Genomic DNA, 19,729 nt, shown 5'->3' with positions numbered 1-19,729 from the left:
TATGGCTTTGAGATTTAGCAATATTGTCCCCTTAAATTTTTGTCATGTATGGAATGGGTCCAGGGAGTAACTAATAGAACCGCAGACCTTGCCGTGCAGGAGGGCCCATACACTCCGGGGGCCGAAAAGATTAAGATGAAGTTCTAAAGAGGGGGCTCAACAGTTAGAAGAACAACTTTTTCTAAGAGGCGCAGATATGCTTATTAATGCTTGCCCCCAGAAAACAATCTAAGTTACGGTGCTGGTCATCGGTTGCGGGGATGGTCCAGATTTACATTACATTTCGTCTTTATTATAACTTCTAATTTACAAACAAGAAAAGACGACAGACATTATATTCATATTCTTTGAGTTTTATCAACACCTGTAAAAATATACAGTTATATGCTTATTTTCCATAACTACTAGTTTATTTTCTTATATTCATATGAGGAATTTGTGGCAAATTGAGCTGGTGGCACTAGCCGAGTGATCCCAGGCGTTCGGCTTCTGATAATGAGGCCCAATCCCCTAGGGGTTCGAAATCCTCTGAAGAGCAAGGTCAGAATTTTAAGTGTCCTCAGTATTTCTGTGTTTGTGACCTCGTAGTGTTTGAAATACGTCGAAAGGACATGAGCTGTCAGTGGTGAACAACACTCCGGTTGGGGCGATTTGTTATTTTTTTAAATATGAAAGCAGGAAACTCCCATTGCAGCTACCTGGGTTCAAATCCCGTCGTGGAAATTATCAATTTTTCTGAATGGGATGTTAATGTTTATGTAATCGGTATTGAAATTATGTTATTCCTTTATTATTATTATTATTATTATTATTATTATTACACAGAAGGAAAGAAAAAGTAACATAGTCGAAGGTATTCATAGGATCAGAAAAGATATACAGTATGTCAGATGTTTCTTAGGTTTTCACATGAACGCAATAATATTATTACGTTTATGGATTTACAGGTTGAACAATCATTTTATGACAACAAGAAATGGAATATATATTTGTTAGCTAATATCAGTAATTCATTTTGTTTCACCCTTCTTCTAGGTATAAAGGTGAGGTGACATCTTAAATAGGATCATTCCCGTGACTAACGTTGCAAGTTTGGTCACTATTTGCAATTTGAGCACAGCTAGGAACAATTCCTTGGAACTCATTTTTGGCCCATACTACAGGACGTGTTTAGCCCTTATGTGTTCATCATTTCTTGTCCAAACACGTTACTTCCCTGACAGTTACGAATGAAGTTGGTACGGATGACGTAAACTTGTGTTGTTGGAGTTTCACCTGTGAAGGAAGTCGTCTCAGCTCTTAGACACAGGGAAATTGAATATTTTTCGTGTTAGTATACATCAGAAACATCATATTGCAAATTATAAAAATTTGCTGAATTGTCAGAGTCGGTATCGAACTCGCGACCCCAACATTATGAAACAAACGCTTAAGCCACTACTCTAAGACATCACTGTCCTGGGAGAAGGAAATAGTGGAGCTGCATTGAATTCAGTAATTACACACTTTTACGATTCCAGTGTGAGAATGCTGAAACCTTTTGATTTCAGTCATGAAAAATAGTAATGTATGATGCAGAAAGAATAGTCGAGAAAAGTCAACTTTAAATTGACAACTCATATGTACGGAGAAGCTGCCGTATGCTCTCGCTTCGGGTCCTGATTTGTCACGGCACGGAATTGGACAGATACACATATTGATTGGAATCTGGTGTTTCAGGGCACTGGATTATTTTTTTAAGTTAACAAATTTAGCTAACCTTCCTCAGTACCTTGCTTCCTTTTTTACGCGTTTTACTCACTTTTTCAGTTTTTCCACTAAATCTTGAAGAACAGGGACAAAAACATAGAAACATTGAGGACAGAAAAAATCACAAACACTATTCGCGCGTTCTTCCTTTACCTGAAGTAAAATAATAAAATATGGTGGACATGCAATTTTTGGTCTTCCATCTTCTATGTAGTGTCAAATGCAGAGTTGGAGTGGGCCAGTGGGTCAGATCGATGCAGTTTTCTCAGCATGTGACCCATTGTGCGACCCACCATCCAGCATGACCCATTACGAACCACCATCCACCGTGGGTCACTCTGACCCACCGACCCACTCTGTTCACTGCATTGTAGACAGCATCTTTTGAACGGCATATATTTTTCACCCTCGACCCTAGCCATAGAAACTAAAAACACATTTCTGATTGGTTACAGCTTCCGATTGACCAAACCTTCTGGTGTATGTATTGTCTATTATAGTAGTAATAAAAGAACATTGTCACTTTGTTGGAAATGAAGAAGAAGAAAATTGAAGAAGCAGTTGAGGTTAAATTTACATCATGACAGTCAAGGTGGAACTAAATGAGCCCTACGGTGCTTCTAACCCGCTCCTCTTCCTCCTCCTCCTACTACAACTATTTATACTGTGGATTCGTACAGCAAAACTACACACCTAACGTAATCATTTTTAAGTATTATTTTCATCTTATGTTAATGAAAAAAGTGTTTTGAAAATTTTAAAAATAAAATATAGAAATAAAAACTTTTCTTGGCCCGGATTTGAACCCACAACAAAAAAATATAATTACTACACCATTGCGCTAGTACTTTCGGTCACGAAGACCGCCAGTAACAGACACTTCATTTTTGCTATAATTCTGCTACGTAGAACAGATAATTCCAACTTACCAGAACTATGTATTTAGCTCCTATGAGTAGCGTAAAGCGAGATTTAAAAATATGCTTCTGAACACTGGTGAATTTGTCTACGGTTTACTTGCAAGGTCTCCATTTCCCTTTTTCATTTATTTCTGTTTACTTACCTGAGTTGACTATCTGTAAGTGAAAAATTTGTACATATTGACATTTGGATATTGGATATTGACATTTGTAATTTTAATAATAGCAATAGGATATATACTGCTACTTGGTTTTTGAGACACAGCCTGTGAGTTTTAGAGGAGCTAACTACTGGAAACAATACATTTTTGAATCACTGTAATATATAAATTATTATATAAAAAATAAATGTAACTATGTGTGCCTAATCATCACTGCCAAATTGCAGTCAAATAAATGGCTTTAGGTATATAGTTAGGTCTTAATCCAAACTGTAATGTTTTCATATTGCGTTCATTATAATAATATCTTAAGGGATAGTGCAGATCCGAATATTTGCGAAAAAAATTGAATATCTCACAAGCCGTTAAACTTACGAAGTTGAAATTCAGTATATTAACTCTTTATTGAAAATGAAAAGAACGTCTTCAACATTTTTTAAGATTCTCCATTAGGGAAAGGGAGAACTTTCTACATATGGTAAATAGATAGTGGGTTAGTTTATAAAAATTATCGAAAACGATCGGTATTAGTTGAGAAAGAAGAAATAAACCGGGTTCGATTCCCGGTGGGAGCTCATGTGGTTTGGATTAACTTTAATCCGTACTTCATGCCGCAAGCGTCGTTGGATTACCGATAGGCAACTAGCGACATATCGCCAAAAATTGGCGGCCCCGCAGCTACGATACGCGGTGGCCTCTCTTCCTTTCTAAAAATTATACTACCAGCGACAACCAGTGGCAGAGACGAGACAAAACGGCAATGAACCACAACATTACTCCCCCAAAATATGTTAAATCGCCTATATGCGTAATTTGTTTACATTAAGGAGACACAAAAACACATTAAAATTTTAAAAAAGTGTCCACCAACCTTTGGACTACTAGGCGCGTGCTCTTCCAACCTGGTCACGGAGACGATGAAGAAAAAGTCGCTTGTGGAGGCATAAATCCTTGAGGTATTTTTAATTTGACTAATCAGAGCGCTCCTGTAACCATGTATATTCGACAATGACTGTTTGAGATCAGATAAAGTCCGCTCGCCATGTAATTTTATAACAAAATGATGCGCGTATATTTACTATACATCATGGTTTTCCCATATTCACTTTCAAATGATCGGCTACAGTTGTCATCTAATTTCATAAAATTAAACGCACACATCTGAAGATTTTTCACTTCATGATGTGGAGGCAGGTAGATACTCTTGACATCCAGAGCTCACTTTAGGAACAATTCGTCAGGAAAAAATTATATATAATAATAACCGCATGCACATGACTGGCGATAGTTCATGTTGGTCCCATCGCGATTCTCCGCGACAAATCGAAGAAGAGCGGACCAAAATGAAGTCCTCACTGCTATCCAATGGTAACTTCAATACCCCGACTCTAGATATGTCTCTCTAGTCGACGAAACCCTCCCGTCGCTATAGCAAAGATCGGCATTTACCGGCAAGTGGGCCACTAGGTGTTGGCGACGTGTACGACATGGTGTTTCTATGCGAAATTCAAAATTCACATTTTAGTTTGAATTTTTCAATTGTTACTTTTTATTTTACAGGTTTTTTCAATTTAATACAACTTCTAGAGCAATCTTTAAGCTTTCTAATGGTGTTTGTTCCACGTCTCTAGGGCACATACTAACCATATTATGACACTTTTTAGTAATCACTGTAACTGAAAAAAACCCTTTTTCACACATTTGAACACCCTGTATGAGGACACTTTCAGGAGGAGACAGGTAATATTTCGGATTTTTTCATCTCCCACTGTAATAAAGCTGTGCATCATTTTTTTTACAAAAAATTGAGATGGTGAAGTCTGATGACTTGTTGCTTTGGCATGGAATGTCCGTTTACTCACTTTTAGTTTTCCCAGTAACTCTTTAAGAACAGGGACAAAAACACAGAAACATTGAGGACAGTAGAAAGCACAAACATTATTCGCGCGTTCCTCCCTTGCCTGAAGTAAAACAATAAAATATGGAGAACATGAAATTTTTGGTCTTCTATTTTCTACGTGTTGTCAAATCTGTAAAACGAAACCAAACAAAGAGCAATATTAATACACAAAACGCTCAATACCTTAGCTATTCATAACATAACTATTGTATGATCCGAAGAACACCAGTATATCCACAAATCATCATTTGTCATATTTTCACGAAATACGTCATGACTTATCCAACAACCTGATATTTTAAATGTTGTTAATACTCACAGTTCATTGATCTCATCAGTTATTCACTTACTTTCTTATGATCACCAAAACCTTTAGGGTACTTCCCGTAGATATAGAAAGGTACAGTTTAGTATCCAGGCTTGGTGTAGCATGCAAGTAAACAAATAAAAAGCAACAGGATGATATTTCCCTCCAAGAACTCCGCTTCAATGGAGTGTGTTAATTATTCAACAAAAGACGTGAAATCAAATCAGAAAATTCATAAAATATAAAATATGTAGCCAAGTCTCGACTTCGCAATAATAATAATAATAATAATAATAATAATAATAATAATAATAATAATAATAATAATAACAAAGAAATAGCATAATTAGAATTTCAATTACCTAAATAATACCTTCCAACAAAGAAAAAATAATAAATCCCACTCCGGGGTTCGAACCTGAGTCACTATAATGGCAGTTCCCTGCTTTCACACTTTGCCATCAATTCCTCAGAGAAAGATAAGAAAATAAACTTGTACTTATTTTAGATAATCATAGCACACACTATTTCTAGACGTGTTGATACAATTGAAAGAATGTGGAAATTATTTCTATCGTATTTTCTTCTTTGGAAACTAGAAGGTAAAGAAGAATTGTAATGATGGGCACGAGCGAGTTCGAGCGAGTTTTCTCCCAAACTCCACTCGACTCGACTCGAAACAGACATCTTTGAGCTCGACTCGTAGACTCGACTCGAAAAATTTCCTCCAACTCGACTCGAATTTGACTCGAGTTTCGATTCGATTCGAGACAAAACGAGGAAAATCGATCCAAATGCTGTGTGTAGTTTCAAGTAATTTCTTCAAGTATCATACATAATTACTATCAATGATGCTACTACTACTACTACTACTACTACTTATTATTATTATTATTATTATTATTATTATTATTATTATTATTATTATTATTATTATTATTATTATTATTATAACATCATGTATAAAGATGAATGATAGGTATATCTGAATATTAAACACAAGTTGACTGCTGATCTAGGTAGTCGTGAAGTCTAGGAGGCAAGAACATCGTTCACGGAGTTTCGGAGAAGCAAGCATCCGGGCTCAAACCAAAAATCGTTACAAATTAGAGGGCGTCGTTACAAACTTGTTCAAAACTGCTATACCCGGGTTTATGGTTCTCAACCTCTCGAACGGATCGGCTCACAGCTCATTCCCTATCGAGCCGAGCCAGCAGCTCATCCACCCAAGTCGGCCGAACCAAACCGAGCTGATGGCTTACCCCAACCAAGCTGGCTCGAGCTGATGGCTTATCTGAGCCGAGAAGGTGCCTCATCTCAACCGAGTCGGTTCGAGCTGTTTGCTCATTTGAGCCGAGCTGAGTCGGTTAACATCCCTACTTGGGTTGGGCTGCTTCGGCTCAAATCTTCGACAGTGCAGATCTTAGCCTTTCTGGTTAGAAATACAGTATATACTTATGTTAGTGCTTACGACATTTGAGGCTGTCTCGTTATAAAAATCCATTGTTGTTTTGTTAATCGAGACGAGAAGAAATGCGAGTAATTAAGCTGGACTTATTGTCAGTTTAACTTTCTTGTTTAACACTGCGTTTCCACTAAACCACACGAAACTGTTTTGAACTGATTTAGAGATAAAATGTTAAAATGACACTGAGTTTTTATACTTTCTTACGACTCAACTTTGGGTCTCATAATTATATAATGTTATTTAATTTCATTACTTTTTCCAGATTATTGTGGGTATTTGCATTCTTAATGTCTATCACGGCTGGGGTATATCAAATTGGTTAGTTTGTGATAGAAAGAGTGTAAGATAAAGTTGATTGTTCATGTAACAATTTAGAAATCCAACGATTGTTTATTTAACAATGATGGCCTCGAACAATATGTGAATTCGACTGGTACCATTCAGTAGATATCTCTGTGCTAATCCGATGGGTGTGCCAAGTTTGGTCAGTTTGTGGTAGAAAGTGTGGCAGATAAAGTTGATTGTTTATTTAACAATGGTGGCCTTCAACAATGAAACTAACAATATGTGGAATCCACACGTACCATTCCCCAGAAATTTCAATCTTAAGTGGGTGTGCAAAGTTTGGTCAGTTTCTGGTAGAAAGTACGGCAGATAAAGTTGATTGTTTACTTAACAATGGTGGCCTCTAACAATGAAACTAATAACAATATCTATCGTTTTACACACAAACTATTTGGACGTAATGAATAACCTTAACCTTCCTGACTTTACTTAACCTCCATTAATTTAATATAATCTTCAAAAATGCAAGGAAGCAGTTATTAATAACAAGTATAAACATATAGAAACGTATTTTTAAAGAAAAATAATCCGTGCCAGCCGAGATCCGAATTCGCGTTGATCCACTCAACACCTACACCTTACCAACTTATCTCCAGCAAAACTTACAATTTGTAGTTTCGTAACTTTATTTGTACCGTCTGTGTTGCGTAACAACGCTACCATATGTCATTACTGGTGTGACCACCACCTTGAAGACCCATTTCATAGAGTTAGGATATCGCTCTTTTAATACCCAATCAATCCGATATATATTGGATAGATCGATCGATCGATATAGATAGATAAATATATATATATATATATATATATATATATATATATATATATATATATATATATATATATATATATATATATATATTGACAACAGTAAGTTCCTAGGAGTATGGATTAATTCATTCTTGATTTTAATCTACAGATCAAATTCTTTGGGTTAACTGCCGAAGATGGCGGCCCCGAAATACAAAGTTTAGGGGGAAATGAACAGAATCACACTAAATGTGGTAATGAGAGTAACAAACGTTACAAAGGTCATCACTGTAGGGTAATTAATAATGAAGAAAACGTAAATTAAATATGTAGACTGTATGTGTTCGTGGATTGATGCGATATGATGCGAGGTGGCAATAGAGCATAATCTGACAGCGTTTGAAACCCATTGTGTTATTAACTAACTTAGTATATGTGCGAGGGTATTATCATGGGGGTCAAGGCAGAAAAAAACGAGCCCTGCGAGGCTTCTGACTCCCTTCGCTCGCTGACGCTCGCTCAGCTATGTTCCATAATTTGGATAAATCACTTTTTTATGAATAAAGTTTTGTGTGTGTGCAAAGTGGACTAAATACTACATTACACCACCTCGAGTGATGCACCTTCAATGTAAATTTTACCTCAACCTTTGGGGAGACATATTCAATTGGCAGCATTTTTTAGTTATTAATAAGTAGTGTGTAGCTTGCAACACTTAACAGTTCCAATGTACTAATTTTGCGCAGTAATAGTATGTTAATGTATACGGATGTACGAAAGAGCAAAAGCATGAAAATAAGAAATATTTGTGATTAATAGTGAATAGTGAAGGCCAGAAATGAAACAGATGTAATTGCAGGTAAGATGTGGGAAAGTAAGAGCATGTAAGTTGTAATACAACGCCGAAAACAGATTAATGTGGGTTTTATCTCGGGCCGCCATCTGTGGCAGTTTATCCAATGCTTTTCATGAAAGCAAGGGACTTGCTAACCATAGCTGGTTAAAGGCCGTAATTAAAATTCAAACTTCAAATGGGACTTTGGTAACTCGCAAACAGTGGCTGATTTAACAACAAGTTTGGTAATAGCCGGTGTAATGGCTGATTTAAAAACATACTTGATATGGCCTGTGTAGCTTAGTAGACAGCGTTTTGGCTGAATTTCTGAGTGATCTCTGTTCGAATCCCAGCCCGGATTAAGAGTTATTTTTTTTCAAGGAATTAAACATTGTAAATGAGGATCGCGATTGACACTGAAAAAGATTTGTCCCATAAAGGGTAAAAAACCAAAGACAGAAACGGAGGGAGGGGATAAAGACGCAAACCGTTTATCCTTAAGCGTTAAAATTTAATTTATTCCCAATGTCTTTCGCTCTTTCCTTGAACTCTTTCCTTCTTTTCCCATGTTTTTATCTTTCCATATTTTTCGGTCTCTGCATGATGCGTATTATTATTTTCGTTTTCTTTGGATTAATTTCTATCTCTTACAACTTAACGTGAATGGAATTTCTGCAGATTTATCTCGTTGTTCTTTCTCTAAGTGATGCTCTCAGATAGTAATACTTTTTCCTCCAAGTGGAGGAATATCGGGAATGTATTTGCTGTCATGTTGGTTATCCAACTATCAGGAATACAGTGAAACTATTCTGCTACTGGAAAAAGCTATCATTTCTTATATATCCAACCTCCAGGTTCTAAAGTTTCGGACTGTACATGTGTTCCAGGGAGAGACTACCTGTCCCAAATACATCCCTTTGAAGCATGTCGGAGACACAAATGGGTTCTTGATTATCGTCAATATTCCATTCTGTGAAGAAAGTGCCAAAATTAACCTTGTCTTACACACAAAATTTCAAATATATACTTAGTATTTCAGTAATTTTGGTACTCACCACATGGGACTCCTCTTTTCAAGCCCGGGGGCGCGGTGGCTCAGTGGTAGAGCGTTCACCTCTGGTGCTTGGGGTCCCGGGTTCGATCCCAGCCCCCGCCAAGTGAACTTTGTGGTGGACAAACACCGTGCTCGTGGGTTTTTCGGGGTTCTCCCGTTTCCTCCCACTTTCTTCATTCCACCATTTCACTCATCTCTCATCATCACCGTCTCCTTTAGCATAACCGGCATAACCGTGGGACGTAAAACTCAAAGATTTCATTTCATTTTTCTTTTCAAGCCCGGTGAACATCGGCTATTTTCTTCTTGCACCTGACTCCCTTTTTCCGCCAAACATCTGCAAATTTTCATAAGACATAGAATAATGAGAAGCTAGATATCATGAATAAGGTAGCAATTGTAGCGGGTTATGAGTTTTCCTTTCATCCAGAGAATCACTTGTCCCTATTCGCAATGGTATAAAAGATAGCGCTTTTCCCTCACGTCTTATTGTCCTTTTGCTTGTATGTAGGTTTATTGTGATTCGTAGCTGCTTGATCCCTCTCACGTTCTCTTCTTGGGGCACACACGTACAATGGCCTATTCTTCCGTTGTACCTATCCGTCACTTGCTTGTTTCTTTTGTACTGTAATCTGTTCTGCCCTTGTACTTGTTTCTTGCCTCTACTCCGGCTGTATAAATCTGGTTAATCTTACCAGGAACGTCGCTGGGTGTCAGTGTGATTCGACTCCTTTTCACATATTAGGCCTGCTGAGGAATTTTCGATAGCAAGCATGTTCGAATTACGAACTTGAAAAGTTCATAATTTAACAGACTTTGAGAAGCGTTTGAGGTAACTATTTTTTTATAAAAAATATAGACGCTTCTTTTTGGCATCAGAAGGTTTCCTTAGGTGTCCAACGGTGAGGTTAAAACGTACTCATTTTGTAAGTTAAGGACACTTTTTGGGAAGGAGGTGAAGGGTGATTTCGTCCTACAATTTGCAAATTGCCTACCGTTTTGGGTGCAGGGTTGTTAGGCTGATAAAAATGATTTGCCACCGCTATTCGACTGTGTTGTCATTCGACTTCCCTGGGTGGTCTCATTGAAATTGAAGAGAAAAGACACTTCTGTTACTATTGACATAAGTTTACAAACGTTTATTTTCTTACACAATGATTTCCCTTGCCCACAGTAGTGTCATGTCTGATTTTACATGGTAAGAGAAGAACATTTCCGATATGCATAGAGTTTCGCGGTTTTTGTTAGTATAATACTTTATTATCGATTAAAATATATATACAACTAAAATTCACTGGGGCAGTTATTCAGCCACCTTTCCGAAATTGTGCCGCTGCTTGCGTTTAAAAGCTAATACGAATTAGTTTTTAGGATGAACATCTTTTTATACTATTTTCTCTTCAAGAAGAAACACTAGACTGCGAACTATTGGGCTTTAGTGCCCCTTTCAACACCGAGCTTATATGAGGCTTGGACCTACTGCTTAACATGGAATCCGAACCTCATGACCTCTCGCCGGGAATTATACATGGGTCTCTTGCGCCGAAATAAATGTTGTTCATAAACTTCTTGCATTCATATATGCATGTTCTTTGACAGTAAAATAAAACTTTCTGATTTTCAAAAAAGCATTTTTGGTAGACGGGTTTTTAACTCACGCTTCGTGAATCTATTACGTTATTCCCTAGAACAAGAGCGACTGACTATTAGTCTTTTCCGTATGATGCACTTAATATTCTGTAAACGCTGTACTTTCCACAGGTTTAATTTTGAATGCAGTACGCAAGTTATTGACTTTTATGTTCATTTCTTGTCACACATATTATGATTGACTTTTACATGTCACCTGAATACAAAAATACCTTGAGGCAATGTCCAAATGGTTTATTTATATTAGAAAAAATATATTACTCTGTAAAATAATTTAGCTAAAATCGGTTTTCTACTTAAGAATATGTGAGACACGTATGGATCTAGTTTCAACATTTTAGAGTTAGATTCTAGAAGGTAGTCTAGTTTTTTATGACTAGAAATGTGCACCTACTAAGATCGCTTACAACATACATAACAATTTCTGTTCAAGAAAGATTTTCATCTTTCGGACATGCAATAATGCTTTGAACTCCAAACATACACGGGTATTTTCATCTTCCAACCTAAAGATTATTCAAAAATACGATTGTTTTCTTAAACATGGTCTCATCTTAATTTTAAGCTAGATGTAATTTCCTCTATTGGTAGAATTTTTGTATACTGTAGTTGAACGGTCTAGAATATAAGCTTTAAGTGGATTTTATATGCTCTTATGTCGGTTTTACAAATATAAAATAAGACACTGTGACTGGGGAAAACTTTGTGGACACATGGTCATTTTAGTCACCATCTTAAAACTACGACGTTTAGCACCGTATTTTCCTTGCTTGAAAGGGGATCGTCCGAGAAATCGACTAACACCAGCGAAGGACCAGAAAAACGATGATATCTTCATGTCTTACTTCAACACAAAAATACAACTGTCTGGTTGATAATTTGGGTTTTCTGGAATAACATTTGGTAATAACCACCCTTACATGTGCTGAAAATATCACACATCATGAGTTAGTTGAGCGCTACATGCCTTTTTAGTTTCTCATGTATACAAGAAAAAGCAGCAGGTCGAATGTTTGAGACGTCTCGTGAATGCACTGCCGGATATTCTTTGGATTTTGACAGTGTAAACCATTTCCTTCAAGCGACTCAAGATGAAAAAACCCAACGGTCTTAAACTAGAGGAACATCATAGCCACTAAACTGATTCCCATCCAGCTTTCATCTTTAATTAACGAAGTGAATTTCTAGGTATTTCCATATCGTGTTGGCCAGATGAATTCAGGCACAATCTTGCTGGAAATTTTAGGAAAATAACTAATCCGGCAAAAGCATGTTTGCAAAATAGACTGTTTTAACAGTTTCTGATGTTGTTCTAAGAGTGTAGCATTCATTAAGAATGTGCGATATTCCGGGCAGTTGAAAATATTTCAATGAACCGTGTTTCCGATATCCTACGCAACATCAGAAACTTTCTCTCACAACATCGACACCATTGCCTCCAGGAAAAATTTGGTGCTACAGTCGTTTCTCTGAACTTAGCCTATTACCAATGTTATACCACAGTTCACTGTCTGCAAAATGAAAAACTTCCAACTAATCTGTAATGATACAAGAAAGCTTTTCTTCACTCACAGAGAGTACTTCCGTACTTGTTGGAACGTCATGCACAAAACCCATCCTTTTACAATGTGTGCTTTAGACTTTCAAACCATTCTGTAAGAAACATTAGAAAAATTGCCAATTTAAAAGAAAAGATGTTCACTTTCTTGGGTTTGCAAAGTTCTGCCTGAATGTAAACCTAAATTAAGTTTTGCTTGTGATATTATTTTCCCTTTTCTTATGTCTCTTACTCTAGACGCAGTGAAAACATATATACGGGGTGCTTAAACAACATTGACAACGTCTGGGAAGTAATTCCTGACACCAAGATAAGACGAAAAGTATAGACCAACCTGGGTGCACAATTTCCTTTCGGAGTTATAGCCTGCAGAAAACATGAAAAAATGAACTTTAAAGGTCCATAGTTCCAATACTATAAGACCTATCGTAGTCAGATGAAGACTTTATTTAAGAAATAGTATATGCCCTATCCAAATACCTATGTTTAAGAATACTGCGGTACTTTTGCAACAATTTTTATAGAGATAGTTTGTGAGTACTTCAAGTTACACACACATAGCCAAACTGCCTCTATAAAAGTTGTTGCGTGAGTACCTTAGGTATATACTTTGAATTAAGTTTATACCCATTTCTTTCTTATCACTCAGTTATATTAGTATTCACCCTCTTAATTTGTAGTTAAGAAATTTATTACATATTTGTATTTTATTTCTGTATAATAATCGTGGTAATCATCTCTTTCATGAGCACGTAGAAGCTAAGGAATTCTTTTTAAATTCACCATATGATTATCCACCGAGACAAGTTCCAAACAGTCAGTCTCTACTAAACTATGAATTCGCTGCTATGGACATTTTTGAAACTGATAGTACACCTGATGTTAGAGGACTCTCACCTGCTCAGAGAAATTGTTTTTATATTGATGAAGTGAAACTTCAATCAAGTGAAATATACGGATACAACGCGTGTAAGATGCAATGCAGAGTAGATGCTTATTTTGATGTTTGTGGGTGTGTACCTCACGTCTACTTAAATACAGGTAAATTCACACACACACACACACACACATATATATATATATATATATATATATATATATATATATATATATATATATATATATATATATATTGTTTACCCTCCTGTGTGTGTTTTTAATTTTGGGATTGCGTAGCTTAGTGTTATAGGAAGATTGTTTCTTGGATATTATTTGAAATGTTTAGCAAATTTTAAATTTAACATGTAAACTAGAATGAGGAAAATTTTAATAACAATTTAGGTGTTTAATTGTGTTAATTTATGTATTTAGATTTTTTAATTACTGTTAAGTGTAAAATGTGTGTGAATGTAGCGGATATGTAAAACAGGCATTAGATTACAATTTAATAAATTTGGTTATTTTTTATTTGATAATAGGTTTAGATAGGAATATATATTGTGGGTGTTTTCTTGATAATGTAGAGCTTTTCTTTTGTAGTATGATGGTTTGGATGGGTTTAGTAGATTAATGATGGTTAGACTTTAAATTTGTTATTGCTATTAATTGTGATAGCAATAAATGTTAATTATTGATTGAATGATATTTGATTTTTTATTTTTTTGGTATTTAGTTTTTTTTGTTTTTTTATTTTTTAAAACATGGCTTTTCTATTTTCTTTGGTTGATGAAACTGTTACATTATTTATTGATATTTTTTAATGTTTATTTATTTTATTGCTGAAATTTGTGTTTTTGCAATGTTATTAAGTGATTGGAATTTTTAGACACTTATTTTTGTAATTTGATTATTTTGATATTTTTAAAATTGTTTTTTTGTTGACAAATATTTTACAAAATATTTGACACTGTACTTTTTAATTACTATACTTGTTAGCAGAACATTATTTAAGTTTCCTAGTGTTTGTTTTTATTTTTATTATATTTAAATAAACAAAACAACATGTTTGATATAATTTTGAAATGTTTATTTTTTTATAAATTTAATTTCTATTTAATTTTGTAATAATTTTTATTTAATTATTTATTAAATTTTAATTACAATTTTTTGTTTAGTACGGATGTATTGACAATATATATATATATATATATATATATATATATATATATATATATATATAGAGAGAGAGAGAGAGAGAGAGAGAATGTTTATACTAAGTGCGAGTAATGTTTCTTAATTTAAAAAAATGTTCAGGAAGCATAGGATAATAGGATATATAGAAACTTTTGCTACCTTGCACACTATTTACAAAATAAATTTTCCAAGTCTGAAACATTTTTAAACGCCTGTAAAGTAACATTTTTGAACTGTGCAAGCATAACATCAATTTATTTTTAAAACAGTAGCTGCTATAAATGAGTAACAACAAACTTAAAATGGTGTTATTGGCTCATCTTCAGATAAAATTACCTTACGTAATATTCATTTGAGAGCTCGGGAAGTATCTATTTCAAATTTCAGAGGTGTACAATTTATACACTTTTGAGTCAAACATATACTTATGTCAAAATTTAACAAGTCACGAGAGTATATCCTAAGTCTAAACATGATTAATTTCACATTTTAATTAATGGTTCCTTTCTTATAGGAAATATCAAGGAGTGTACACTCAGCGGACTCATTTGTATTTATTCTAAGAGAGGTAAGCATTTTACAAATTAACATACTTGAAATACTACGTATATTATCCGTTGTAATAATTATATCTTTCTTTATCAGAACATCATACAGGGATTAATGTTCTAGTGTTCCAGCTTTAAACAATTTTGAGATCTTCAGTCTATTTCAGTCAAATGTGTCAATATCAAAAGACGTGGAAAAGTACGACTTATTTGTAATTAAAAATAGTATATTTACACCTTTAATGCTGGATACTCATATTTGATTTGTAATGAGATTACACATGGTATCTATTTTTTGTCAAGCTGTATGTGTAAAGTTCATAATAAGGTCTGATATTAAGTGTAAGAATCAAAACTTTTAACAAGCAAGCAAGTGGCAATAATCATACATTAATCATTAAAAGCTAATATGAGCCATCTTATTTTGATTATGAGATTTTATTCATAATTATTGTCTTACGTATTTTATTATGACGTAAATCTTCCTTAATCAAAACGAAAGGCTGAGAAACCTCTGGAATACCTCTCCAGCAATTCACGATAGAACAAACCAGAAGAACTGAAACAAATTACAACACTAAATCTCTATATTACAGTACTATTGATTTGTTTTGTCGTTAGTATTAGAGAAAGATTTCGCTGATTGTAATTAAATAGTAAACACATTTGGAATTATCTTTAATGTTTATGACATAAAGAGCAAAATTCCATTAGAAATGTAAGTAACATGTAATCTACAGAGACAAAAATAAATCACACTCAAATTATCAATACGCTTCGTAAACTCTAACACACTGGCCATCATTTGAGTTGTATTTAATGCTTTAGCTATTCGAGAATGCGCTTCCAATGGGTTATCTCCCGCAGCGAACGAGATCTAGGTGGATACTCGTTAATGTTACTTTCGCTAGAGTTATAAATCATACTGTGAGCCAGTCAAGGTTTCCAGGTCTTTTTTTTTTTTTTTTTGCCAGATCCAGATCTATAATAACAGAGTTCAAATACTCTGCACAAAGCATCTTCTAAGCAGCTCTTTCTTGCTAAAATCCCTTTGCCTGGCAACACAGCTTTTCTTTTTTCCTTCCTTTAGACATATTTTAAACAGCAGGTGGTCTATTGTTCCGAAACGTACCAAATATGTTCGAGCCGACGTTTTCTGCGCTTTTTTATTGCTTTCGCGTTGGCAGCGCAGTGTGGTTAGCCACCCACATTCAAATACATGATCAGCGTATTCCAAACATAATCATCAGCAATACAAAAGCGTTGCGAACGGTACAGAAAGCCGTCCACTAAGTCATATTTTGTTCTATAAAGAATTGCTGAAACGCTGTATTACATTCAATTTTCTTTACCTTCTCGTCCTTTTATGATTAGGATATGCGTTTTCGGTGCTAGAAACCAAGATTCGTTTTTCGGCGGGTTTTTTAATGTGATCTGCATTATTATTATAGGCAACTTAAATACAATTTAATTCTAGGTCAATTATTTCTATTAGGTTACAATTCAAGTTTCTACCTCAAAGTTTAGCTACTCTAATCAGTTTCACATTCAAATTTCACTTAGGAAGAAAGTTCGAGGGGGTGTAAACAATCCTGTAATTTCAGTAACTTAGCGTAATTAAAATGATATACTGAAATATTTTGAACCACATACTGAAATATAGTAATATGCAAGTTAAAGATTACAACTATATGTTAGAACAATATAAGAAAAGCATAATAATTATGCAATACACACTATGTATTATATTTATCTACATAACTTTAGAATCAATAATAGAAAAAATCGTTGTTCTCTTCAATGAATATACATAGTAAATATGAACATGAACTGATCATGCAACAGGGCATACTGTGCTGTCATTTTAGACATCTTGGCTATCTTTAAGATCTCTTCTGATACTCCATTTAAAGTGTAAGTAATTACATGTTTATGCGCACTTATATGGCGTCGATTTTCAAACCTTTGGGGAGAGTCTTTTGCTCTCAAGGTCCAGTTTTAGGCAAAAATAAAAGAACATATTCGCTTAAGTTGTACATAGTATCTCTTGACTCAGTTTCTTCACAATCCTGCATGTAGTCCCTAAATTAGAACTTCTTTACCAACTATGATATTTATTGGTGATGAGTTTGTAGGACGTCTGCTTGACCTTAACGTTTTTAAAGGAAAATATAAAACTCGTATTCCGTTAATTTAGTCTAGTATCTGTATGCAATTTCATTCGCTTCGAATAGCTTTTCCTGCGCTTTTGGCATCGAATAACATTTTTTTTCGATTGGTTCTTTTGTCCAAAAGAACATTTTGTCCTCACAGATAACATTTTCATTTTATTGTCAGATAATAAAATGCATAATTTATTTATTTGATGTATAGTATGTATCTGCCAAATTTTATTGTATTTGGTTTGGATCATAGAGTTTATGTTACTTTTTAGTGAATATGAAATGATTCATTAAAATTATTTATTTATTTATTTGTACAAAAATGAAAATTCAAATTAGGTGTTGGAAACAATTTACATTTTCTTGAATTTATAAAATTCACTTTCGTATTGTTTTCCCGTTTATTATGATAAAGCTATTATTGTTCTTTCTCCTGGGGGCCGCGATGGATCAGTGGCAGTTTTCATCAAGCCGGCGTCGAGACAACACGGGTGCTCTGGTGCTTAGACAGTGTACTATAGCCTATTGTATAGTGGATTATATATACACGTTAGGTGTATTTCGTTGCCTTCATCTCTATGTCGAAGCAATTCTACTGAATTAGGAGTTATACTTCGTACTCTAAATTATTGCCGTTTAGACGTAGTGTCGGTCTATCAGAGCAGAAGTGAATATGGAATATAAAAAAGATCTTCAATTTAAAGTGGAATTTGACAAGAAGTTTCGTGCAGTTCGGTCAGTCCCACTGGAAATCTACCATTGGATAAACTCCACTTTCCCAGGTAGTTCTGATCACATCAGTGCCATGCAGTTAAATAGTGTATTTTTTTGTATTTTCTCAAAATCAAAACGCAACAAGAATACGATGACTTTGCAGCTTAGGCCTCTAGTGAGGTCCCATTCACTCATTCAAATAAGGAAGTGAGTTTAGTCAGGATCATTTCCGCCGCAGATCCGACTACCCACCTTCGTGTGTTTGAGTTCACTATCGAGGCAACGAATAACTCATTGAGTGAGGCTCTTAGTGCTTACAATTAAAGATCAGGAATGGGCCCCTCCTTATCCACCTGCTATTAAAACTGGTACCCATGTACACATTAAACTGACATCTTATGTCCCATCCCGACTTCTTGTCCATGGTTATAAAGTAGGTGTGTCATATAGTGGACAACCGATTACATGTTTTCGCTGCCATAGCTCTACGCAAACAGTAGCGAACTGTGGACTGAAACGGGGGGCTCAACCCCGGGGGGAGCGAGTGATATCCCGACCACTTTCCCGTCAATTCCTCGCATGACAGAACTCGGAAAAGTGACTCCTATGACATCCTACAAATTAGTCACACCGGTCATTTCTACGAAATCCGGTGACCAAGATGATGTTGAGCATCGACCCTCGGTACAAGATCCAAAGGAGTTCCCTGCACTCACAATACAGTTCATTGAGAATGCGAAGGAAGATAACCAACTTCCAAGTAAGCGAGTGCCTTTATCCACAGGGGGCCTCCGGCACTGGGCCTCCGGCGTGTGCAGCATATCACCTCACATACCATGGACGTTGAACCCAACCCATTACCAGTTAAGGATAGGGAGTTCCCGCAAGAGACACAGGGAGGGAATGTTGAACTCCTTGAAAGCGATTTTCTTCAGCATCAGACACAAGGGATTAAATTTAGCTATGTTATTTCTAAACAAAAAAGACGAAAATTATCCCGGAAGGAAGAACTGAATTCTCAGTTGGAAAGCAGCCAAGTCTCTCTGTCTTCCGAACGAGATCCACGTACTCGCTCAAAAACAGGTGTTCGACACAGATAGATAAGGTCTTGCTCTTCAAGGTCAATGGATACGAAGCACACCAAGTAGTGTGGTGTGTACCTTCTCTTTGTTTTGTTTTTGTTCTTTCTCTTCGTCACGTGTGTACAATACAAGTGCCCTCCGATTGTAATAGTGGAACTGTGCAAATTGGAATAGCGCTAGTTATCACTTCCCCCCAAAACAGGAAATCCTTGACTGTTAGTTGTGTTTAAATCTACTATCAACGTATGTGTTTTATTTTAACCACAGTGCCTAGTCTAATACCTCACAGCGACCATGGATTTTGTAAGTTATATTTTGATTCCACTCTTAGTTTTAAGACTTATATTAAATTATAATAGAACAAACTTACAAAGATCTCGACATTGCACAGAAGTGTTATACTCCGAACTATTCCTCTATAGGACTGTGATAAACTCTTTATCATTCTTTACG

This window comes from Thermobia domestica, chromosome 11, assembly GCF_964235325.1.
Source record: "Thermobia domestica chromosome 11, izTheDome1.hap1.1, whole genome shotgun sequence".
NCBI classification, from domain to species: Eukaryota; Metazoa; Arthropoda; class Insecta; order Zygentoma; family Lepismatidae; genus Thermobia; species Thermobia domestica.
Note: the sequence above shows the minus strand (reverse complement) of the source record.